At 41.0% G+C, this 25758-nt stretch overlaps 1 protein-coding gene across 23 annotated transcripts in view; it reads right to left on the bottom strand.

Moving 5' to 3' along the window:
- IKZF1 (IKAROS family zinc finger 1) overlaps nt 1-25758 on the bottom strand; it is a 373972-nt gene that overhangs the window by 151373 nt on the left and 196841 nt on the right. The window contains exon 1 of one of the 23 annotated variants that reach the window (XM_056520315.1): nt 423-489. The exons of the other annotated variants lie outside the window; for them this stretch is intronic. The gene's annotated coding sequence lies outside the window, so the exon portion shown is untranslated. Of the gene's footprint in view, nt 1-422; nt 490-25758 lie in introns of those variants that run through there. 23 annotated transcript variants of the gene reach the window in all.

Raw genomic sequence — 25758 nt, 5'->3', positions numbered from 1 at the left:
ACACATAGTATTTTGGTCAGTGTTTTAACCAAGTGACAGAGAAAAACTATGAGACGAGATTTCAACCTTTTTCTGTGTGAGTTCTACTCTTTGTTTTGGTTAAAAATAATGACCATAATACTATGGGTGAACATAATCTCACATTTTTTTTATTAAGATTAGGGGGTCATTTGTATATTGCACGTATTTGATTTTGTATTTTTTTTAATAGGCTAACAGCAGATTATTATTTTTCGAATAACAGCAGCTTTTGGGGGCCCTTGCATTACAACTACCATGATCTACATGTCATGTAAGAAAAATTCAGAATACAAAAAGTACAGTTTTTCATCACAGTATAGTCCATTTAAAGCAGTTGTAAAGTAGTTAGATGACAAAAATCCGAACAACTCATTAAGCTCATCAAGATATTAGCGTCTAACCTGCACAATTTTAGAATTAGAACAGCTTCTGTATTTTTCCCTGCATGCATTCTGAGTTAGAAGGTTCTTCCTGGAATGCTGTCTGCTGCTAACACCCTCCACGGTACTGTACACCACAAAAGCAATACAAAGTGAGCAAAATACAAAATTCCCCCCCCCCCCCTGCCTCCCATAAAAAATTGGACAAAATCATTAAAGCAGTGTATACAAAGATACAGAAATGCCTTTTTACTTCTTGACATAAACTATTTTGATCATACATGTTTTTTCTTGGACACAAACATCTGGTTACAACTCAAACCGATGCTTACTGCAGGCAAAAGCCTGCTAGCTAGGGCAGATAACATCTCTGCCTCTAGTTCCCTGGAAGTGCCGGATATTGTTCCGTTAAATATATCTCACTTTGTTCTTTTCATTTCACAACTTCAACAGTTACCATCAGATATTAGTTTCATAACAGACAGAGATGTGTGAGCTAAATGAGGTTAATGTGGGCTGTGCTGTTTTATTGTCACTTGTAAAGTCTAAAGTTGTGATAGTGTATGCATATATAAGTTTTTTTCTATGATACTTTACTTGCAGCAACAAATAACATTTATGTGTATTCACTATATATATGCATGTATAAATATATGTGTAAAACCTCTGTGGAAGACACAGATATCATCAAATTAAGGATCCAACAGAATTTAACAGAGGCTAATATCCTAAATAAGTTTGGTATACTACAAGCTACCAGACTCCTTTAATTAAAGGGGTACTCCGGCCCTAAGACCTCTTAAGACAAGGGTGCTGCATGTGAGATAGCGGGGGTCCCCAACGGATAGGGGATAAGATGTCTTAGGGCGGGAGTACCCCTTTAAGCCAGATTCATATGAGACAGCTTTTCTCAATAAACTTGATACCACAGACATTGCCCATCTTCTTCATACTTCTGCACTAGTGACTCAGCCTTCCCCCCCCTATCTGTACCCTTGCTCATTGACATGCAACCTGGATTTCAATGTTTTTAATACCATATGCTGAAGATATGTATGTCTAGACATTTCTCGTTTTCTGACAATTTTATACTTCTAGGCTAGTTTTACGCAAGCATATTGTATATTACAACTGTTGGCAGCCCAACAGATGAACTCCAAGCATCATGCCAGGATACTTAGCCATCATACAGGTGCATAAATGTACCCATAACAAACTTGCTAAATTAGCCCTTGTCTTTTACCTTGTAATGCAGTATATTTTGGTCAATTTGTACTTATCCAAATTTAATTTAAACTTTAAAGGAGAATTCCAGAATATAAAAATTGTCCCCCATACTGCCGGCAGTAAAAAAAATAAAGATGTACATACCTTCCTCCGCTCCCCCGGGGCCTCCGGTAACGGTCTCCGGTCTCCGCCGTGATCCTCTTCCTGGTTGCCGGTGGTCGGCGAGTCATACTGCGCTCAGCCAATCACCAGCCACAGTGAAGTCCCGACTTGGCCGGCGATAGGCTGAGCGGCAGCGTGAGAACGCTTCAGGACACAAAATTCTTCTCTACACCGGCACCTGCTGCCAAGGCCGAAAACATCACACTGCCGCCCAGCCTATTGCTGGCTGAGCCGGGACTTCCCTGCGGCCGGTGCTTGGCTGAGCGCAGTATGACTCGCCGACCACGGGCAACCAGGAAGAGGATCACGGTGGAGACCGGAGCCAGTTACTGGAGGCACCGGGGGAGCGGAGGAAGGAATGTACATCTTTACTTTACATTTTTTACTGCCGGCAGTATGGGGGACAATTTTTATATTCTGGAGTTCTCCTTTAAGGCTAGATTCATACTGAGAAAACTCAGTCCAGAATCAGTAGGCACTAGGACTGCTTGGATATTGCCGTCCCCTTAGTGGGCAATGTATTCCGCATGGATTCCACTGAAAGAATGAGCAAGATTATTCTTTCATCACCAAAATTCTGTAATGTGCAATGTGCAGCAGAATCCCATAGACAGCAATAGGACTCCCAGAAGTGTCACCCACAGCAATAAAGGAAAGTGCATCAAAAGAAGCAAAAACTGAGTCTCTCAGCAAGGGGTGAGCTTTTCTGGAAAGGTTCATGGCACTGCTTTAAGGGAGTGTTATTTATAATGTGAAGTCATGTGCCACAAATGCTCCAAAGTTGTGCGCTTTTATGACCAAAAGCAAATCAACTAATACATGTTCTAGACCTAAACTTAGGAACAAAGTGCAAAGTTAGACTGGACAGTCTACAGATACACAAGATTTATTAATCATTCCTAGCTACTTTGGAAAATCTCTGAAGGCTGCCCATCAAAGTTTGCATTGTCTAAGAATTAGCTTAGCAAATTCCCACCAATTTACTTAAAATCTGCAGTTGCTGATTTTGATATTAAAGGGGTAGTCCAGTGGTGAAAAACGTATCCCCTATCCTAAGGATAGGGGATAAGTTTGAGATTGCAGGGGGGTCCGACCGCTGGGACCCCCTATGATCCACTGGACTACTCCTTTAATGCACATCATTCCCGTAGTAAAATCTGAAATAAATTTTTATTGCAGATTTGTTGTAGATTCTGACCCTGTTGCGGTCAATGTGGTCATAGGACTATCAATTGACATGCTGTTCAAAACCACAGGTCCAATTTCAGTCCTGATTACATGACTTTTCTTAAATAAATGGAATATTGTTACTGTATTAACTTAAAGATATGTCTAAAATATCTAAACAAATCCAGTATAAGGCTAAGTTTCCAGTTTCCGGTGCTTACACATCTTATCCCCTAACCAAAGGATAGGGGATAAGATGCCTGATCGCGGGAGTCCCACCGCAGGGGACCCCCGGGATCATGCACGCGGCACCCCGTTTGTAATCAGTCCCCGGAGAGAGTTCGTTCCTGGTCTGATTACCAACGACCACAAGGCCGGCCGCGTGTGACATCACGCTCCGCCCCTCAATGCAAGCCTACGGGAGGGGGCGTGACAGCAATCACTCCCCCTCCCATAGGCTTGCATTGAGGGGCCGAGCGTGACGTCACACTGGGGCGGAGGCGTGACGTCACACGCCACCGGCCTTGTGGTCGTCGGTAATCAGACCCGGAGCGAACACGCTCCGGGGACTGATTACAAATGGGGTGCCGCGTGCATGATCCCGGGGGTCCCCAGTGGCGGGACTCCCGCGATCAGGCATCTTATCCCCTATCCTTTGGATAGGGGATAAGATGTGTAAGCCCCGGAGAAGCCCTTTAAACTGTCACTGACAAATCCCCGCTGGACCCATGTCCCACCCCATTCATTTCAATAAGCTTGACTAAGTCAGATAGTGGCTCTGATTTACTATTATAAAGCCAACCCATTTTGATGGGTTGAGCAAAAAAAATGTCTGTCTGCGCCAGAATTTGGGCCAAAAAAATAAAAAAAAACAACCAACTCTCGATTCAACTTTCGGGTTCGAGAATACACGAAAAAAGGGGTGTGGCTGCAGGGAAAAGGGGCATGGTTGCCAAAAAGGGAGCATGGCCCCGACAAAAATTCCAACATATTTACTAAGGTTTTCACAGAAAATGTGGTGATTTTGAGCTCTGGAAAACCCCACAGCATGTGTAAGCATGTGTAAAAAAAAGCAAAATGTAGGGAAACCTTAGTAAATACTGTGGAAAAATATCTGTTGGAAAAAAAAAAAACACAAACAAAACTCCACTCAAATCAGGGCCTGTGACTTCATTTGGCTGATTTTTGGACCATACCAGTTTTTGTTGCAGGACTGTATGCCCAAACCGTGGTGTGAATGCTAACCTAACATTAGAACCTCTTTCTGAGTGTTGCTGTGTAAGAGGGGGCGTGAAAGAGGAGTTTCAAAAACTGGAGTTTGAAAGCAGGAGGTTGAGATCGCTGTGAGTTTTAATTTTTGAACCCACAAGGTCTACAAAAAATTTTAAGTGTAATTTTGACTGTCTGTTTTTTCCTATACATTTGTGAAATCCCCATAACTAGATGGCCTCAATGTTGGAAAATGCAGTCCAATGTACATCCTGTTCAATGTATGCAATCCTTGAACAACAGTTTGAGGGTGCATATTGTTGTGCGAGATGTGTGCTAGTTGTCCGTTTGGAAGCCCAGATCCTGCATCTAGAGGGGCGACTGGCAACAATGAGAAGCATTAACAACATGGAGAGGAGTCTCCTGCTCACTGAGCAGGCACTCTCGGGAATAGAGGTGGGGGAGGACAGTGGGACGGAGTTGCAGGACAGTCAGGCAGTTAGCTGGGTTACAGTTAGAAAGAGGGGTAGGGGAAAAAGTGTCAGGGAGGCTAGTCCTGAACTGGCACACCCCAACAAGTTTGCCCGCTTGGCAGATGAGGGGGATGCCATTACAGAGCTAGCAGAACTGCAGCAGGATACCGCCTCTGACCGCCAGGGGGGTGTCTGCTCCAGTAAGGAGGGAGGGAGGAGTACAGGGCAGGCCAGACAGGTACTAGTGGTGGGGGACTCAATTATTAGGGGGACAGACAGGGCAATCTGTCACAAAGACCGGGATCGCCGAACAGTGTGTTGTCTGCCTGGCGCACGAGTTCGGCACATCGCGGATCGGGTTGACAGGTTGTTGGGCGGGGCTGGAGAGGACCCAGCAGTCATGGTACATATTGGCACCAATGACAAAGTAAGAGGTAGGTGGAGTGTCCTTAAAAATGATTTCAGGGACTTAGGCCGCAAGCTTAAGGCAAGGACCTCCAAGGTAGTCTTTTCTGAAATACTACCAGTACCACGAGCCGCACCAGAGAGGCAGCGGGAGATCAGGGAGGTAAACAAGTGGCTCAGAAGCTGGTGTAGGAAGGAAGGGTTTGGGTTCATGGAGAACTGGGCTGACTTCGCTGTCGGTTACCGGCTCTACCGTAGGGACGGGCTGCACCTCAATGGGGAGGGTGCAGCTTTGCTTGGGGAGAAGATGGCTAGAAGGGTGGAGGAGTGTTTAAACTAGGGACTTGGAGGGAGGGAACCTACAGCAAAGAGGGGGAAGATAGTGTAGATAGAGAGGTGGGAATTATAAATGTACCTGGGGGTGGAGCGGAGGGAGGGGTTACAATAGTTAATAGGAATAAGCTTCATAGAAAAATAAAACTTACACCCTTGAATCCCATTAACCCCAATAACATAAAGGATGGAAATGTAAAGTGTATGTTCACAAATGCCAGAAGCCTAGCAAATAAAATGGGGGAGCTTGAGGCCTTGATACTGGAGGAACATATTGATATAGTTGGGGTCACTGAGACATGGCTGGACTCCTCGCATGACTGGGCTGTCAATCTGCAGGGGTTTACATTGTTTCGCAAGGATAGAATGAACAGAAAAGGTGGTGGAGTCTGTCTGTATGTAAGAAGTGGTATGAAAGTCAGTGTGAACGATGCCATAGTGTGTGATGATTCTGAGGATGTGGAATCACTGTGGGTAGAATTACAAAAGGAGGGAAATACTGAAAAAATAATATTTGGTGTAATCTACAGACCCCCTAATATCACTGAAGAGATAGAAGTTCGGCTTCATAAACAAATAGAGAGGGCTGCCCGGGCAGGTACAGTGGTAATAATGGGAGATTTTAACTATCCAGATATAGATTGGGGTCCGGGGTTGGCTATAACTACAAAGGGGCGACAATTCCTAAATTTATTGCAGGATAATTTTATGGGCCAGTTTGTGGAGGACCCAACAAGAAGTGATGCCTTGTTGGATCTGATCATTTCCAACAACGCAGAGCTGGTTGGTAATGTAACTGTGCGGGAAAACCTTGGTAATAGCGACCACAATATAGTTACTTTTGACTTAAAATGTAGAAAACAAAGACAGGCGGGGAAGGCAAAAACATATAACTTTAAAAAGGCAAATTTCCCTGGGCTGAGGGCTGCACTACAGGACATAGACTGGGGGGAGGTGTTGTCAAATACTGATACAGAAGGTAAATGGGACATCTTTAAATCAACTCTAAATAACTATACAGCTAAATATATACCAAAGGGGAACAAATATAAACGATTAAAACTAAATCCTACATGGCTGACACATGATGTTAAAAGAGCAATAAACAACAAAAAAATAGCCTTCAAAAAATACAAATCTGATGGATCAGCTATAACATTTAAACAGTACAAGGAGCTTAATAAAATCTGTAAAAATGTAATAAAAACAGCAAAAATTCAAAATGAGAGACAGGTGGCCAAAGAAAGCAAAACTAATCCTAAATATTTTTTTAGATATATAAATGCAAAAAAACCAAGGACAGAGCATGTAGGACCCCTTAATAATGATAATGGGGAGGTTGTCACAGGCGATCAAGAGAAGGCGGAGCTACTGAATGGGTTCTTTAGTTCTGTATACACTATGGAAGAAGGAGCTGACATTGGCCAGGTCAGTGCTGGCAACACATCATGTAATGTACTGAACTGGCTTAATGTAGAGATGGTACAAGGTAAGTTAAGTGATATAAATGTAAGCAAATCCCCAGGAACGGATGGACTACACCCAAGAGTTCTTAGAGAGGTAAGTTCAGTAATATCTGTACCCCTGTTCATGATATTTAGAGATTCTCTGGTGTCTGGTATTGTGCCAAGGGACTGGTGCAGGGCGAATGTGGTGCCAATCTTCAAAAAGGGCTCTAGGTCTTCCCCAGGAAACTATAGACCGGTAACTTTAACGTGCATTGTGGGTAAATTGTTTGAAGGACTTATAAGGGATTACATACAGGAATACATAGGGGATAATTGTATTATAAGTGATAGCCAGCATGGGTTTACTAAGGATAGAAGTTGTCAAACCAATCTAATTTGCTTTTATGAAGAGGTGAGTAGAAGCCTTGACAGAGGAATGGCTGTGGATATAGTGTTTCTGGATTTTGCTAAAGCGTTTGATACTGTCCCTCATATACGTCTGACAGGTAAGTTAAGGTCTTTGGGTTTGGAAATTTTAGTTTGTAACTGGATTGAACACTGGCTCATGGATCGTACCCAGAGAGTGGTGGTCAATGATTCGTACTCTGATTGGTCCCCGGTTATTAGTGGTGTACCCCAAGGTTCAGTACTGGGACCGCTGTTGTTTAATTTATTTATCAATGATATAGAGGATGGTATTAACAGCTCTGTTTCTATCTTTGCAGATGACACCAAGCTTTGTAGCACGGTACAGTCTATAGAGGATGTGCATAAGTTACAAGATGACTTGGATAGACTAAGTGTCTGGGCATCCACTTGGCAAATGAGGTTCAATGTGGATAAATGTAAAGTTATGCATCTGGGTACTAATAACCTGCATGCATCATATGTCTTAGGGGGGATTAAACTGGCAGAGTCACTGGTAGAGAAGGATCTGGGTGTACTTGTAGATCACAGACTACAGAATAGCATGCAATGTCAGGCTGCTGCTTCCAAAGCCGGCAGGATATTGTCATGTATCAAAAGAGGCATGGACTCAAGGGACAGGGACATAATACTCCCCCTTTATAAATCATTGGTACGGCCTTACCTGGAATATGCTGTTCAGTTTTGGGCACCTGTCCATAAAAGGGACACTGCGGAGTTGGAAAGGGTGCAGAGACGCGCGACTAAACTAATATGGGGCATGGAACATCTTAGCTATGAGGAGCGATTAAAGGAGTTACAATTGTTTAGTCTTGAGAAGAGACGTTTAAGGGGGGATATGATAAACGTATATAAGTATATTAATGGCCCATACAAAAAATATTGAGAAAAACTGTTCCAGGTTAAACCCCCCCAAAGGACGAGGGGGCACTCCCCCCGTCTGGAGAAGAAAAAGTTTAGTCTCAAGGGGCGACACGCCTTCTTTACCGTGAGGACTGTGAATTTATGGAACGGTCTACCTCAGGAACTGGTCACAGCAGGAACAATTAACAGCTTTAAAACGGGATTAGATACATTCCTGGAACAAAATAACATTAATGCTTATGAAGAAATATAAAATCTCATCCCTTCCCCAATATCGTGCCACACCCCTACCCCTTAATTCCCTGGTTGAACTTGATGGACATATGTCTTTTTTCGACCGTACTAACTATGTAACTATGTAACCTAACATTCAGCAATAATGTGTTTTATCAGCTGTGTCTATTTATAAACATGCAAAAAACAGCAATCTATATATAAACATTCTGCAATACTGACCCCAGCATCTAGGCCAGTGTTTTCCAACCAGGATGTATCCAGGTGTTGCAAAGCTACAACTACAATGGCATGCACAGACAACCAGATGTTGTCGAGGAGTTCTAGGTATGCAAGACCTGGAGGCACACTGGGGTAATTAAAAGCTGAGGTGAAAAACAAACAAACTTTTTTTTTCTAAATGACTTTTCCCAATTACCATAAAACAAAAAAAGAAAATAATTGTTTGTATGTCTGGGTCCGGAAAAGTAACATACAGTAAAATATAACCTTATTAATCCGGCATGGTCAGCAAATAATGTTTTTGACAAAAATAAATTAAAAGGTGAGCAAAAAAGAGTTACAGCTACCCTCAGTATGTTATCAATAAAATCTGAAGCTCAACCCAGAAAGCAAAAGCCCTGAGACAGCTCCATTGATTAAAAAATAAATACAAATAAATAAAAATATGAATTTGGCATAACTACATTGTACTGACCTAGGGGGGAGGGAACCTACAACATAGAGGGGGAAGATAGTGTAGATAGAGAGGGGGGACTAAGTAATATACCTGGGGGTGGAGCGGTAGGAGGGGTTATAATAATTAATAGGGATAGGCTTCATAGGAAGAAAAAACATACACCATTGAATTGCCTGATGACTAATGCCAGAAGTCTGTCCAATAAAACTGGAGTGGTTGATGTCTGAGGAGAATTATGACATAGTGGGTATAACAGAGACTTGGTTGGACAATAGCTGTGACTGGGCGGTCAACATACAGGGTTATAGTCTATTCAGGAAGGATCGGACAAAACAGAAAGGGGGAGGAGTTTGTCTGTATGTGAAATCGAGTCTGAAGGTCGCACTACGGGATGATATAGGGGAGGGAAACGATAATGTAGAGTCATTATGGGTAGAAATATATGGAGATTAAAATAAAAAAATCCTGATAGGGGTTTGCTATAAGCCACCAAACATAATGGAAGATGCAGAAGATCAATTACTGAGCAAAATAAACAAGGCAGCAAATCAAAATGACTAAAATTTAACTATCTTGATATAAATTGGGAGACTGAGACCTGTGAATCTCATAAAGGAAAAAGGTTTCTGACTATAGCTAAAGACAATTACCTGTCCCAAATGGTGCAGGGCCCGACCAGAGGGGGCGCCCTACTAGACTTAATATGAACCAACAGACCTGACAGAGAAACTAATGTGCAAGTAGAAGGATACCTAGGAAATAGTGACCATAATATAATACATTATAACTTGTTCTTCAATAAGGGAATCTCGTGAGGGGCCACAAAAACAATGAACTTTAGGAAGACAAAGTTCGATCAACTCAAAGAAGCCCTTAACAATATAAAATGGGATAATGTCCTCAAAAACAAGAATACTGACACTAAATGGGAGACTTTAAAAAATATCTTAAATTTTCACTGCAAGATGTATATACCTTATGGGAATAAAATGGTCAGAAATAAAAGAAAACCAATATGGATGAACAAAAATGTTAAGGGGGCAATAAATGACAAAAATAAAGCATTTAAACTACTAAAACAGGACAGCAGTGAGGAAGCATGAAAAAGCTATAGAGAAAAAAGTAAAATATGTAAAATCCGGGCTGGGATTATGAATTAAATGGGAGCACACTTGGGACAACTGACGTGGAAAAGGACTTGGGAGTCTTAGTTAATAGTAAATTTAGCTGTAGTGACCAGTGTTGGGCAGCTGCTGCCAAGGCTAATAAAATCATGGGGGGCATCAATAGGGGCATAGATGCCCACAACAAGGAAAAAATTCTACCTCTGTAAAAATCACTAGTCAGACCACACATAGAATACTGTGTACAGTACTGGGCACCAGTGTACAAGAAAGATATAGTGGAGCTGGAGAGGGTTCAAAGACAGGCAACCAGAGTAATACGGGGAATGGGAGGACTACAGTACCCAGAAAGACTATCAGAATTAGGCTGGGTCCACACTACGTTTTGTCCCATACGGGAGCGCATACGGCAGGGGGGAGCTAAAAGCTTGCGCTCCCGTATGTTACCGTATGCGCTCCCGTATGTCATTCATTTCAATGAGCCGACCGGAGTGAAACGTTCGGTCCGGTCGGCTCATTTTTGCGCCGTATGCGCTTTTACAACCGGACCTAAAACTGTGGTCAACCACGGTTTTAGGTCCGGTTGTAAAAGCGCATACGGCGCAAAAATGAGCCGACCGGACCGAACGTTTCACTCCGGCCGGCTCATTGAAATGAATGACATACGGGAGCGCATACGGTAACATACGGGAGCGCGAGCTTTTAGCTCCCCCCTGCCGTATGCGCTCCCGTATGGGACAAAACGTAGTGTGGACCCAGCCTTAGGGTTATTTATTTTAGAAAAAAGAAGGCTTAGGGGAGACCTAATAACTATGTATAAATATATCAGGGGACAGTACAGTGATCTCTCCCATGATCTCTTTATACCCAGGACTGTATCTATAACAAGGGGGCATCCTCCACATTTAGTGGGAAGAAGGTTTCTACACCAGCACGGACGGGGGTTCTTTACTGTAAGAGCAGTGAGATAGTGGAATTCTCTGCCGGAGGAGGTGGCCATGGGGAACTCTGTGAAAGAGTTCAAAAGGAGCCTGGATGCATTTTTGGAGAGTAATACAGGTTATGGATTTTAGATTTATAGGGATAGAACGTTGATCCAGGGATTTATTCTGATGCCATATTGGATTCGGGAAGGAATTTTTACCTCTAGTATGAGGGTTTTTTGCCTTCCTCTGGATCAACTCAGTAGGGACTCATCAGGGATATAGGTTGAACTTGATGGACTTTGGTCTTTTTTCAACCTTATGAACTATGTTACTATGACCTGCAGAATAAAGTTAACTTGTCAGGCTATGTCCACAGTGTACATTAAAAGCAAAAATACAGCTGCAAAATAGTACAATGTAAATACAAGTAAATACTGTACAATGAACACCGATAAAATGAATAAAAAACATAATTAAAAATTAAAAGAAGCAACCTGATTGGTTGCTATGGGCAACTGGTCAACTGTTCCTCTGCACAGGTTTTGATTAATCTCCCCAAATAAGTTTATTACTATCTTTATATGGTCAGAAATTTTCTTTACCCTCTTATAACTTGATAGGCTATCCTTGGCAGTAATCAGAGGTGGCAATTAGAGATGAGTGAACTTACAGTAAATTCGATTCGTCACGAACTTCTCGGCTCGGTAGTTGATTACTTATCCTGCATAAATTAGTTCAGCTGTCAGGTGCTCCGGTGGGCTGGAAAAGGTGGATACAGTCCTAGGAAAGATTCTCCTATGACTGTATCCACCTTTTCCAGCCCATGGGAGCACCTGAAAGCTGAACTCATTTATGCAGGATAAGTCATCAACTGCCGAGCCGAGAAGTTCGTGACGAATCGAATTTACTGTAAGTTCGCTCATCTTCAAGCAATCAAACATTTGTGGTAGCTTGAAATGAGTCTTTTACGTTAATGTTGAAAAATTCTGGCCCATTGTTTTTTCTGAACTGTTTGAATTTGGCTGCATTAGATGAGTTTTGGAGCATGATCTGCCCATTCAAAGGTGTGTTTGCCACTCTGCAGCCAATCACTGGCCTTAGCAGTAATTGGCACTAGACAGTTGAGGCCACAAATTAGCTGCAGAGTGTTTGGGCATGATACACAAAGGCATTGTTAAGGATCAGAGAGTATAGTGAGGAGAATAAATGAAAAACGTCGGGCAGTCGATCTTGCCTATATGTGACCAGAAACAGCTGCCGGGAACTGATAAAAGTGCATATAGTGTTTATTTTTTATAACCTCCAGCCCAAGAGTAAAATTTGCTTTTGTCCAGACAAACCCTTGAATTTTGTTTCTTTTGGGTTATTCAAAGATGAACTCACTAGTGTGCTTCAGATCAATGTCCTGCTGTATAACCCAACAGCATTTGTGCTTTTGGCCACAAACTGATGGGAAGACAGCCTCTTTTAGTATTTTCCAATAGAGAGCAAAATTCATGGTTCTAAAGTATGGCAAGTTGTCCAGGTTCTACAAAAGCAAAGCAACCCCAGATCATCACACTATCACCCCATGTTTCACTGTTGGTATAATGTTGTTATTGTGGAATGCAGTGTTGCATGGATTGGGACCCTTGTCTTCCACAAAGTTTTACCTTTAAGTTGTCATTCTGTCAGTCTACAACATAGTATTCAAATGTTTTAGGGATTTTTTTTTTGCAATTGCAAGATGAACTTTGGTGTCCTTTTTGGTCAGTGGTGTCTTCCACCTGCCATCTCTCACATGGATGCCAATTTTGTATATTTATTTACATTCCTAGATTTGTGTACATTGGGGAAAATTTATCAAAATCTGTGAAGACGAAAAGTTGACCAGTTGTCCAAAGCAACCAATCAGATCGCTTCTTTCATTTTTGCAGAGGCCTTGTTAAAAATGTAAGAAACAATCTGATTGGTGTCTATGGGCAACTGGTCAACTTTTCCTGTGGACAGGTTTTGATACATCTCCCCCATTGACCTTATGGTTAGCACTGTTGCCTTGCAATGCTGGGGTCTTGGGTTCAAAACCCACCAAGTACAACATCTGCAATGAGTTTGTTTTTTGTCTAATTTGCATTTATTTTAAAGACTATGTAGAAACACTTTATATGCAGTGGTCATTATTCTATCATCTGTGATTTTTTTTTTTTTTTATATATGCAAAATTACAACGCAATGGTTCAAAAAACCCTACAAACACATCACCTTCAGTGCTGCCCTAGAAACTTACTTTACACAGTGAGAAATGGTGTTGTAAAGCCATTTTATTAGTTTTGGTGGACTTGCACACGTGTCTGGCTAAAAAAAAAAACGAAAAAAATAAGTGGCTTTAAAAATGTTAACAGTGATAAATCTCCCTCCATTATCTTTATTCTGTAGTTCCATACGAAACTGATGCCAAATGTTTATAGGTTTTGTTTTATTTTACTACTTTTAAAAAATTATAACTTTTTGTATGAAAATTAGTATGCTTAAAATTGTCCTTTTCTGAATCATATAACTCTTTTATTTTTCTATATACGGGGATGTATGATGACTCATTTTTTTGTGCTGTTGATCTGTATTTTTTATTGGTACCATTTTTGTTTTTATGGGACTTTTTAATCACTTTTTATTCACTTTTTTTCTGGTATATGAAGTGACAAAAAATAAGCAATTTTGGACAATTTTTTTTATGTGTACGCCATTGACCATGCAGTTTAAGTAATTATGTATTAATAGTTTGATTAATAGTTTGAACAACTATTTTACAAAAATGAAAAAAGGGGAATGATAAATTTTTTTTATTAGGGAACGGATTAATTCACATCTATTAACAACATGTTTTTAGATTTTGTAGACTTTTTTTTGTCTCTATTAGATGTAATCATTAGACTGCATACATTGTTCAGTGCTGTGCTAAAGCTTCAATGCTTTCTGGAACATCGATCAGATTGCAAGGAGGCAGGTAGGGACCCTCCTGCCATCCTCTCAGCTGATCAAGACCCTGCGATTTTGCCGTGGGTGTTCTGATCAGCTTCTATGAGCTACAGTCTGTGTTAAAGTCTGTTTTTCCATGAAAAAGGTATTTTAAATGGTTTGTGTTTTATACCACTGAAGTCCGTGTTGCCAAATTCAGAGGAATCATATGTAAGAGTGTGATTTCCAGCTAGAGATATCTTAAAAACAACATATGTGTTGCATCTCATTAATCCAGTAAGAAGCGGAGGTAGGTTGAAGACAATGCAAAGGGATCAACAGTTTTTCTGAGGGTAGAAAATGGGTCAATATATTCCTTTTGGACTAAGTAGCTGTGAAAAAGTCAGCAAGGCAATATCAGAATTAAGAAAGTCTTTATTCTAGCCCGCCATAATTTAAATACACACCAGCCCAATCACTTTTTCTAGAGTGGAGTAGTGGTCTGTAACCTAGGCAACAAGCTGGTAATAAGGGGAGAAAAGGAGCAGGAATATTAGAAGGAGGCAAATTTCCAAAAATATTAAACTCGATGTCCCCTACAAGTTTAACTACAGTACTTGAGGTAGGAATACTTTAAGTCCCCATATAAGAGCAGAATTATACATATAACACATAACACAGTAGTTGTAAATTAATAGTTTATTAACCTATTTTTTTTATTAAACTTTTCAAGTTCTTTATGTAGTGTTCCCAGATAAAAGAAAGAAAATACAATAGATTACAAGAAGGAATATACACTACAATCCTATGACAAGTGATTTTCCCATTCCTGTCCATTTCTTTTTGTACCTCACCATAACTATGTAAATACGTACAGGGAACCTGTCACTAGTTTAATACTGCCCGAATTATGGTTCAGTATAAAACTAATGACAAGTACCTTTTAACTTTACTCAATTGCTGTGGACTGGTAACCATGTGTGTCTTTATGCACTGGATGTAGAAATGTGAGGGGAGATTAATCTAAACCTGTCTAGAAGAAAAGTTGCCCATAGCAATCTGACAGGTTGCTATGGGCAACTTTTCCTTTGCACAGGTTTTGGCAAATCTCCCCGATTATTCTATGCCTACTCCAGCTCATGTTTTTCTGAGCAGCCTAAAAGGTATTCCACCTTTACTTAGCAAACTGCATACTTCAAAATCCTAAGGAAGTCAAAATGATTCCCTAATAATAAATTACAGTAGGAAACACCAGTGTTAACCAGTTTCCCTTTACTGATAATCAGAAAATTGGGTATATTTTTAGATTATGTTTCTTTGTTTGTTACTTTTTCTTAGCTGGTACTTTTCAGACTGGGGCAATGGAACAGATATGCTATTCTTGGTACCTGTCTCTTTAGTGACAAGCTGTTTTTAATATTTTTAATTTAACAATCTGGCATGTGCTTGCTTAAAAACATGGCACCTCACAAAATTGTTCTGCCTAGCTGCATCACTTATGCTAAAGGAAAATCTTGCAGTCTACATTTGTACCACATATGAGCAATTTTTGTTGAGAAAAGTAGAACAAACCAAACCATGCCTATTTTTGAAAAACATGAACATGTGAAGCATAAAGCAATAGGAGTTTATGTTTGGGGCACTCAGAGGACCTAGTATATGTACACTAAGTGGCAAAAGCATGGTACTGAAGAAAAGTTTACCTGCCATGGATCGCAAAATATATAGTGCTCCAATATTTCAGGCACACTGCTAGTTAGTGCTAACCCATATAAAGTGTCAGTCACAGAGCCAACATATTGCACAGTATAGTTGTAAAAAGACATATGTACATCAAGTTTAACCAAGGGAAGGATAAGGGTAACTCTAGTACACAAGTTCTGTATGTCTACATACGCATTGCATATACATACGCAATCAAAAGATTTTCATAGGAAAATAAAACTTACACCCTTGAATCCCATTAACCCCAATAACATAAAGGATGGAAATGTAAAGTGTATGTTCACAAATGCCAGAAGCCTATCACATAAAATGGGGGAGCTTGAGGCCTTGATTCTGGAGGAACATATTGATATAGTTGGGGTCACTGAGACATGGCTGGACTCCTCACATGACTGGGCTGTCAATCTGCAGGGGTTTACATTGTTTCGAAAAGATAGAATGAACAGAAAGGGTGGTGGAGTATGTCTGTATGTTAGAAGTGGTATGAAAGTCAGTGTGAACGATGCCATAGTGTGTGATGATTCTGAGGATGTGGAATCACTGTGGGTAGAATTACAAAAGGAGGGAAATACTGAAAAAATAATATTTGGTGTAATCTATAGACCCCCTAATATCACTGAAGAGATAGAAGGTCGGCTGCATAAACAAATAGAGAGGGCCGCCCGGGCAGGTACAGTGGTAATAATGGGAGATTTTAACCAGATATAGATTGGGGTCCGGGGTTGGCTAAAACTACAAAGGGGCGACAATTCCTAAATTTATTGCAGGATAATTTTATGGGCCAGTTTGTGGAGGACCCAACAAGAAGTGATGCCTTGTTGGATCTGATCATTTCCAACAGCGCAGAGCTGGTTGGAAATGTAACTGTGCGGGAAAACCTTGGTAATAGCGACCACAATATAGTTACTTTTGACTTAAAATGTAGAAAACAAAGACAGACGGGGAAGGCAAAAACATATAACTTTACAAAGGCAAACTTCCCTGGGCTGAGAGCTGCACTACAGGACATAGACTGGGGGGAGGTGTTCTCAAATACTGATACAGAAGGTAAATGGGACATCTTTAAATCAACTCTAAATAACTATACAGTGACCCCCCGACTTATGATGGCCCCGACATATGATCATTTCAACATATGATGGCCTCTCAGAGCCCATCGTATGTTGAAGGCAGCATCGATATATGATGCTGCTGTGTCGGGGCCATCGTACAAACAGCTATCTGACAGCGCTGACAACTTCAGCAACTGACAGATAGTTGTTTAATGTGCCCCGTTCTGCCTCCTGTTGCTCACATGCTGTCCTGCTAACTCATACAGGCTTCCACTGTGAGCTCCGTGTAAGCCTCGCCCCCCCCAGTGCAGCCATAGCCAATAGCCTGCAGCATCTTGCTGCACGCATCCAATGAGCTGCTGGCTGCCCTCCCCTTCCTTTCCTATGGAGCTGTAGTCGGCAGGATCGTAATGGAGGACATTCTGTCCCCTTTGAAGGTATTTAAAGAACTGTACAGTACTGTATGCGATGTCACACATCACATACAATACATATACACACTATACACCCCATACATCAATGTTTCCCTATCACTGTGCCTCCAGCTGTTGCAAAACTATAACTCCCAGCATGCCCAGACAGTCAATGGCTGTACATGCATGCTGGGAGTTGTAGTTGTGCAACAGCTGGAGGCACCCTGGTTTGTTAAACACTCCCCATACACTCCACATACAATGGTCATCCCAGAACCAATTAGCAGTTTCCCATAGAGATATGTATTCAACATACAATGGTTCCGAGGCCCCAGAACCAATTACCATTTTTACATAGACATATATACGCGACATATGAAGGTTTCAACATATGATCGTTCTCCTGGAACCAATTAATATCATATGTTGAGGGACCACTGTACAGCTAAATATATACCAAAGGGGAACAAATATAAACGATTAAAACTAAATCCTACATGGCTGACAAATGATGTTAAAAGAGCAATAAACAACAAAAAAAATAGCCTTAAAAAAATTCAAATCTGATGGGTCAGCTATAACATTTAAACAGTATAAAGAGCTTAATAAAATCTGTAAAAATTTAATAAAAACAGCAAAAATTCTAAATGAGAGACAGGTGGCCAAAGAAAGCAAAACTAATCCTAAATATTTTTTTTAGATATATAAATGCAAAAAAAAACAAGGACAGAGCATGTAGGACCCCTTAATAATGATAATGGAGAGGTTGTCACAGGCGATAAATAGACAGCGGAGCTACTGAATGGGTTCTTTAGTTCTGTATATACTAAGGAAGAAGTAGCTGACATTGGACAGGTCAGTGCTGGTAACATATCATGTAATGTACTGAACTGGCTTAATGTAGAGATGGTACAAGGTAAGTTAAGTGATATAAATGTAAGCAAATCTCCAGGACCAGATGGACTGCTTCCAAGAGTTCTTAGAGAGGTAAGTTCAGTAATATCTGTACCCCTGTTCATGATATTTAGAGATTCACTGGTGTCTGGTATTGTGCCAAGGGACTGGCACAAGGCGAATGTGGTGCCAATCTTCAAAAAGGGCTCTAGGTCTTCCCCAGGAAACTATAGACCGGGAAAGTTTAACATGCATTGTGGGTAAATTGTTTGAAGGACTTATAAGGGATTACATACAGGAATACATAGGGGATAATTGTATTATAAGTGATAGCCAGCATGGGTTTACTAAGGATAGAAGTTGTCAAACCAATCTAATTTGCTTTTATGAAGAGGTGAGTAGAAGCCTTGACAGAGGAATGGCTGTGGATATAGTGTTTCTGGATTTTGCTAAAGCGTTTGATACTGTCCCTCATAGACGTCTGACAGGTAAGTTAAGGTCTTTGGTTTTGGAAATTTTTGTTTGCAACTGGATTGAACACTGGCTCATGGATCGTACCCAGAGAGTGGTGGTCAATGATTCGTACTCTGATTGGTCCCCGGTAATTAGTGGTGTACCCCTAGGTTCTGTACTGGGACCGCTGTTGTTTAATTTATTTATCAATGATATAGAGGATGGCATTAACAGCTCTGTTTCTATCTTTGCAGATGACACCAAGCTTTGTAGCACGGTAGAGTCTATAGAGGATGTGTATAGGTTACAAGATGACTTGGATAGACTAAGTGTCTGGGCATCCACTTGGCAAATGAGGTTCAATGTGGATAAATGTAAAGTTATGCATCTGGGTACTAATAACCTGCATGCGTCGTATGTCTTAGGGGGGATTGAACTGACAGAGTCACTGGTAGAGAAGGATCTGGGTGTACTTGTAGATCACAGACTACAGAATAGCATGCAATGTCAGGCTGCTGCTTCCTGCCCGGCAGGATATTGTCATGTATAAAAAGAGGCATGGACTCGAGGGACAGGGACATAATACTCCCCCTTTATAAAGTATTGGTACGGCCTCACCTGGAATATGCTGTTCAGTTTTGGGCACCAGTCCATAAAAGGGACACTGGAGCTGGAAAGGGTGCAGAGACGCGCGACTAAACTAATATGGGGCATGGAACATCTTGGCTATGAGGAGCGATTAAAGGAGTTACAATTGTTTAGTCTTGAGAAGAGACGTCTAAGGGGGGATATGATAAATGTATATAAGTATATTAATGGCCCATACAAAAAATATGGGGAAAAACTGTTCCAGGTAAAAGGAAGAGGGGGCACTCCCTCTGTCTGGAGAAGAAAAAGTTTAGTCTCAATGGGCGACACGCCTTCTTTACCATGAGAACTGTGAACTTATGGAACAGTCTACCTCAGGAACTGGTCACAGCAGGAACAATTAACAGCTTTAAAACAGGATTAGATACATTCCTGGAACAAAATAACATTAATGCTTATGAAGAAATATAAAATCCCATCCCTTCCCCAATATCGCGCCACACCCCTACCCTTCAATTCCCTGGTTGAACTTGATGGACGTATGTCTTTTTTCAACCGTACTAGCTATGTAACTATATATGTTATAGTCTCCTATGAGGGCTATAACTGTGTAAAAAAAAAAAAAGGTTCATAAATGTGATTTAACCCTGTACCTAATAAAAGTTTGAATCACCCCCCTTTTCCCATAAAAAAAATATGTAAACAAACGTAAACATATGTGGTATCGCCAAATGCGTAAATATCCAAACTATAAGAATATAATGTTAATTAAACCGCATGATCAATGGTGTAATTGTAAAAAAAATCCAAAGTCCAAAATTGTGTATTTTTGGTCACTTTGTATACCATAAAAAATGTATAAAAAGCGATCAAAAAGTCCCATCAAAACAAAAAATGGTACCAATAAATACTTCAAATCAAGGTGGAAAAAATTAGCCCTCATACCGCCCTGTATGCTGAATAATAAAAAAAAGTTATAGGGGTCAGAAAAGGACATTTTTAAATGTACTAATTTTAGTGCAAACAGTTATAATTTTCACCAGAAGTCAACCAAAATCAAACCTATATAAGTTGGGTATCATTTTAATCGTATGGACCTACAGAATAGAGATAAGCATTTTACCAAAAAGGGCACTGTGTAGAGACGGAAGCCCCCAACGGAGTCCTTAAGGGGTTAAATACAGTGGAAATTGAGCTGATGTGCTGACGAAGCTCAACTAAATGTCTATGGGAATAATAGAGATAGCGAAGTACAGTGCTAGGTTATCCTCTTTAGTCTCACAAGACTGAAAGAATTGGAAATACACATGCCTGACCACTGCTTCATTCAATGGAGGGCATGGGGTTACTATTTCTTATAACTGGCAGGGCTCCAAAGGCGCGAGAGATCAGACACCTATTATATAATCTGCGGATCAGTGATAAGTGTGAATCATGGGACAATCTCTTAAAATCTTGTCTATGAAAAGCTTTAGGATGGATTTCTATGTAGTATGAAGTAAGTATTTTAATTGGTAACTCTTTTTTAGAAATGGTAGTCCACACAAGGTAACAGAACCAAGGAATACACAGCAAAAAAATTGTCTGTCATTCATTATAACATTTACTGCTGAATCAAAATTAAGACCTGGATCTTAAAGGAAATCGGTCAAGAGTCAAGAGGACTGTGATGTACAAGGAGCCCCGCAAGGGTGGGAAGGGAATACCCGATATCCCCACTCTGCTGAGGGCCTCCTTTGCATGTGTCACCGTGCAGCGGACTCTTGTTGAAAAGACTTGCTCAGCGGGCAGGTCCATGTCTCGCTTGTTTCTCATGCCCCTCTGGAGACAGCTGGGCTGGGACAAGTGGGACAGCTCCATCCCTTACAACTGGAACACTCCCTGGTTCTATGGGGATGTTGTCCGGTTTGTGAGGGAGCACCAGCTGGAAGGACTGAAACCCGACCTATGGAAGCCGAAGACAATCTACAAGCTCATCCGAGCTAAGGACTTGACCGAGCTGGTTCCGGGACTCCCCACAGCCACTGCAGAGACAGTTTGGACTAATATGGCCTCAAAGCGGCTTACCAATGGACACAAGGACTTGTCGTGGATGGCCGTCAAGGGAAGACTCTCTCTCAGGTCATTCATGCATGCCCGCAACCTGTGCACAACCCGGTACTGCTCCCGGTGCCCCTACGTGGAGGAAACATCTTTTCACGTGTTTTGGCAGTGCCCCTTTGCACAGGGTCTGTTGGACGCCCTGGAACATGAACTCAGAGACTCTGTACCCAGGAGCTGCCTATCGTACCATTCGGTGCTTTACGGTCTGTTCCCTGCGACCCACGACGTGGAAGCCATCAAGGAGGCCTGGCACCTTATGAACTGTTTTAAGGACGCAGTGTGGCTTGCCAGGAACCACCTCGTGATCAACAGGTAAAACATGTCCGTCCGGGACTGCCACAGGTTCATCAAGAGCCTGCTCAGAGACTATTCCATCTTGGACAGCCCGGCCGTTGATGAGAAAGAAGAGGAGTGAAGACCCCTCTCCTTCTCCCATTTCTCCCTGAAGATATAGCCCAGCAGTTTGGCCCTGTGATCCGCCCCCTCCCCCCCCCCCCCACATAGTCGCCCACACCCCTACCCGATCACAGATTGTATTGTTTTGTTGTTCGATCTTTTGTGCTTTTCTATTACAGGATTGAGCGGAGTGTTAGAGTAGCATGATGTGATATGTATAGCTTAGGGAACCTTTTGCTGTGTATTGTACTGTCATGCTTTGTGTGACTGTAATTTATTGTATGACTTGTAATGACTGAACGGACAATAAAGCTCTTTCAATCACCCCCTTAAAGGAAATCTGTCACCAGTGTTACCTGCACTAACCTGTCGGTACCTGAGCAGATCTCCGGTAATCTTGTCTGTTAAGTTTCAGCTCCGGCCCGGCTTGGGGAACAGGCGGAGCTTAGTGACATCACCGTTGCTTCGAGACCCAGCAGAGAGCAGCAGCGGCTTGAGGCATGGGCTGAACTTAGTGACATCACCGCTGCTGCTCCCTGCTGGGTCCCTCTGCTATAGAACAGCAGCAGTGACGTCACTAAGCTCCATCAGTGCCCCAAGCCGGGCCGGAGCTGTAGCTTAATGGAGAAGATTACAGGAGATCCCCACCACGGAACGGGACAAGGTAAATTCCATTGTTATCACTGTCGCCTGCACTACCTGTCGGTACTGACAGGTTAGTGCAGGTGACACTGATGATATATTCCCTTTAAACATCTTGTCCAGAGTTAGGTTTTCATGGTGTGCATACATAATGCCAAGGAGTTACTGTAGAGAAGTATATATACACACACACACACACACACACATTATATATATATATATATATATATATATATATATATATATATACACACAGTTGTGTTCATAAGTTTACAAACCCTTGCAGAATTTATGATCTTTTTACCATTGCTCAGAGAATATGAATGATAACACAAAAACTTTTCTTTCACTCATGGTTAGTGGTTGGCTGAGGCCATTTATTGTCAAACAACTGTGTTTACTCTTTTTAAATCATAATTACAACACAAACTACCCAAATGTCCCTGATCAAAAGTTTACACACCCCAGTTCTTACTATTGTGTATTGCCCCCTTTGACATCAAGACAGTTTGAAGTATTTTGTGATAGTTATCGATGAGGCTTTTTATCTTCTCAGAGGGTAAAGCTGCCCATTCTTCCTGGCAAAAAGCCTCCAGTTCCCCTAAATTCTTGGGCTGTCTTGCATGAACTCAACGTTTGAGGTCTCCCCAGAGTGGCTCAATGATATTGAGGTCTGGAGACTGAGATGGCCACTACAGAACCTTCACTTTATTTTGCTGTAGCCAATGACAGGTCGACTTGGCTTTGTGTTTTGGATCATTGTCATGTTGGAATGTCCAAGTACGTCCCATGCCCAGCTTCCTGGATGATGAGTGCAAATTGTCCTCCAGTATTTGTTAATACATTACTACATTCATATTGCCATCAATTCTGAATTCCCTGGGCCTTTGTAGCTCACACATCCCCAAAACATCAGCGGTCCACCACCATATTTCACAGTAGGAATGGTGTACCTTTCATCATAGGCCTTGTTGACTAATTTCCAAATGTAGCGTTTATGGTTGTGTCTAGACAGTTCAATTTTAGTCTCATCCCTCCAAATGTCTTTGAGGCTTGTCTCTGTGCTGTATCAACAAATACTGGCAGACAATTTGCACTCATCTTCCAGGAAGCTGGGCATGGGACGTACTTGGACATTCTAACATGACAATGATCCAAAACACAAGGCCAAGTCAATCTGTCATTGGCTACAGCAAAATAAAGTGAAGGTTCTGGAGTGGCCATCTCAGTCTCCAGACCTCAATATCCTTGAGCCACTCTGGGGAGACCTCAAATGTTCAGTTCATGCAAGACAGCCCAAGAATATAGGGAAAGTGGAGGCTTTTTGCCAGGAAGATTGGGCAGCTTAACCATCTGAGAAGATAAAGAGCCTCATCCACAACTACCACAAAAGACTTCAAGCTGTCATTGATGTCAAAGGGGGCAATACACGGTATTAAGAACTCGGGTATGTAAACTTTTGATCAGGGTCATTTGGGTAGTTTTTGTTGTGATTATGATTTAAAAAGAGTAAACACAGTTGTTTGACAATAAATTGCTTCAGCCAACTACTAACCATGAGTGAAAGAAAAGTTTTTGTGTTATCATTCATATTCTCTGAACAATGGTTAAAAAATCATAAATTCTGCAAGGGTATGTAAACTTATGAGCACACCTGTAATGCACTAGAAACTTGGCCTTTGACAAGATAAAAAAGGTTGTCAGACAAAATAAAATGTGCATAAAGAACCTATTTAGCCAATCAGTGGCTAGGTGGGTCATTGCTATGGTCAGCATTTGGCTGAGCAGTTCCTTTATGTGCATTAGTTGTTGAAACAAAAGCAAGAAGTGCTGATGAGCTGGGGCCGAATACCAATAGGATGGATGCAGTAGCAGAGTGGGAGTATTAAGTTCTTATTATATTTTCAGCCCAGCTTAAGCCCAGGCACACACATTTTTTTTGCCAGACAACTACTTTAAAAAAAGAACTTGAGCCAAATGAACTTACCTTTATATAGCTGTACATGTCTTAGGTACTAGCTGACAACTGCCTGTAAAGACGTACATAAGAGATCACTTTGATGTCCTTTATTTAAAAACATTTAAATGCCACAGTTTCAGCATTTAAACCATTATGGCACGCATACCTGGTGGTCCAGTGGTTAATCAGGTCTCTTTGTCTGGGTGCAGTCAATTGATACAGCCATAAAAAAAGTTTTAAAAAATATGGACATAATCACATGAGGGATTGTCCATAATTTTAAATGATTACATTCCTAATTTCACATGGTCAATGGCGTAAATGCACAAAATTCCAAATCTCATAATGGCTGATTTCTGGTCACATCACATTTAGGAAAAAAAAAAAATGGAAAAAAAAAAAGGATAACAAAGTCAATACTAAGCAAATGTAGCACCAGTAAAAGCTCTGGACCCTGTATTGCCCATCATTACGCACAGAGTGAGTTTGCTCTGTGCAGTAATGATAGCGGGATAAGCTTTGGATAGGGGATGTGACCTGTGTCACTTTTTGCATTAGTAACTCTGGGATGCTTTTACGTATCATACTGATTCTGAGAATGTTTTTTTGTGACATACTCTACTTTATGTTGGTGGTAAATTTTCATCAATACTTGCATCATTTCTTTGCGAAAAATTCCATAATTTCATGAAAAACTTCAGGAAAATAGGCATTCCAAATAAATTATATATTGATTCCCATATACAATATGTCTACTTTATATTGGCATTATAGAGTTGACATGTTTTTACTTCTTGAAGACATTAGAGTGTTTCGAAGGTTAGCAGCATTTTTTTAGATTTTCAAGCAAATTTCAAAATCTAAATTTTTCAGGGCCCAATTCAGTTTTGAAGTGAATTTGAGGGCCTTTAAGTTATAAATCTCCCATAAATTTACCCATGAGGAAAACTTTACACCTCAAATTATTCAAAATGACATTCAGTAAGTTTGTTTACCATTTAGGTGTTGCACAGGAATAGCTGCAAAGTGGAGGAGAAAACTCAAAATCTCAATTTTTAACACTAACATGTTATTGTAGCCCCATTTTTTTCCCCATTTTTACAAGTGTTAACAAAAGAAAAAGCCCCCCAAAATTTGTAACCCCATTTCTTGTAAGTATGGAAATACCTCATATGAGGATGTAAAATGCTCTGCTGGCGAACTACAGGTCTCAGAAAGGAAGGAGCTAAATTTGTCTTTCAGAGAAAGAATTTTGCTGAAATGGTTTTTGGGGGGCATGTCGCATTTATGAAGCCCCCATGGTGCCAGAACAGTGAGAACCCCCAACATGGCACTCCATTTTGCAAACTACACCCAATATAGACTCCATTTAGGGGTGTAGAAAGTTTTTTGACCCTTTAGGTGTTTTAGGAAAGTTTGTAGAACTAAGTAGTGAAAATTACATTTCAAATTTGGATGCATATTTTGCACTTTTAGCACCATTTTTTTTCACTTTCACAAAAATATGAAACTACACCTGC

This window comes from Hyla sarda, chromosome 5 (genome assembly GCF_029499605.1).
Source record: "Hyla sarda isolate aHylSar1 chromosome 5, aHylSar1.hap1, whole genome shotgun sequence".
Lineage (NCBI taxonomy): Eukaryota > Metazoa > Chordata > Amphibia > Anura > Hylidae > Hyla > Hyla sarda.
This window is presented reverse-complemented; position numbering and strand designations above follow the sequence as displayed.